Source organism: Calidris pugnax, unplaced genomic scaffold (assembly GCF_001431845.1).
Source record: "Calidris pugnax isolate Ruff unplaced genomic scaffold, ASM143184v1 scaffold11, whole genome shotgun sequence".
In the NCBI taxonomy this organism is placed as follows: Eukaryota; Metazoa; Chordata; class Aves; order Charadriiformes; family Scolopacidae; genus Calidris; species Calidris pugnax.
This window is the reverse complement of record NW_015090803.1, coordinates 10,737,501-10,737,823: the sequence shown is the minus strand read 5'-3', so window position 1 is coordinate 10,737,823 and position 323 is coordinate 10,737,501.

Here is a 323-nt window from a genome sequence, read left to right as displayed (position 1 = left end):
TCCTCGTGGCCTTAAAAAGTGCATAAAAAGTCACCACACTGTTTCCAAGATGGATCTCCAAGCGCTGAACACAGAGAGTCAATCATGTGTGGCAAACCACTCTTGGAACTTGGAGATCTGGAGATCAACGATGCGATTTAGGTAAAATAAAAATATAATAATAATAATAATGATGATGATAATGATAATAAAGCAGCAAGGCAACAAAATGACAAGTATTTCGAGTTCCTGGGGAATCCAGTAAAGCTGAAAATAAGAGATTTTATTTAAAAATTAAAATAAATCACCCCCCCACCCCTCAGAAAGGTCTCCCGGGGACGCGG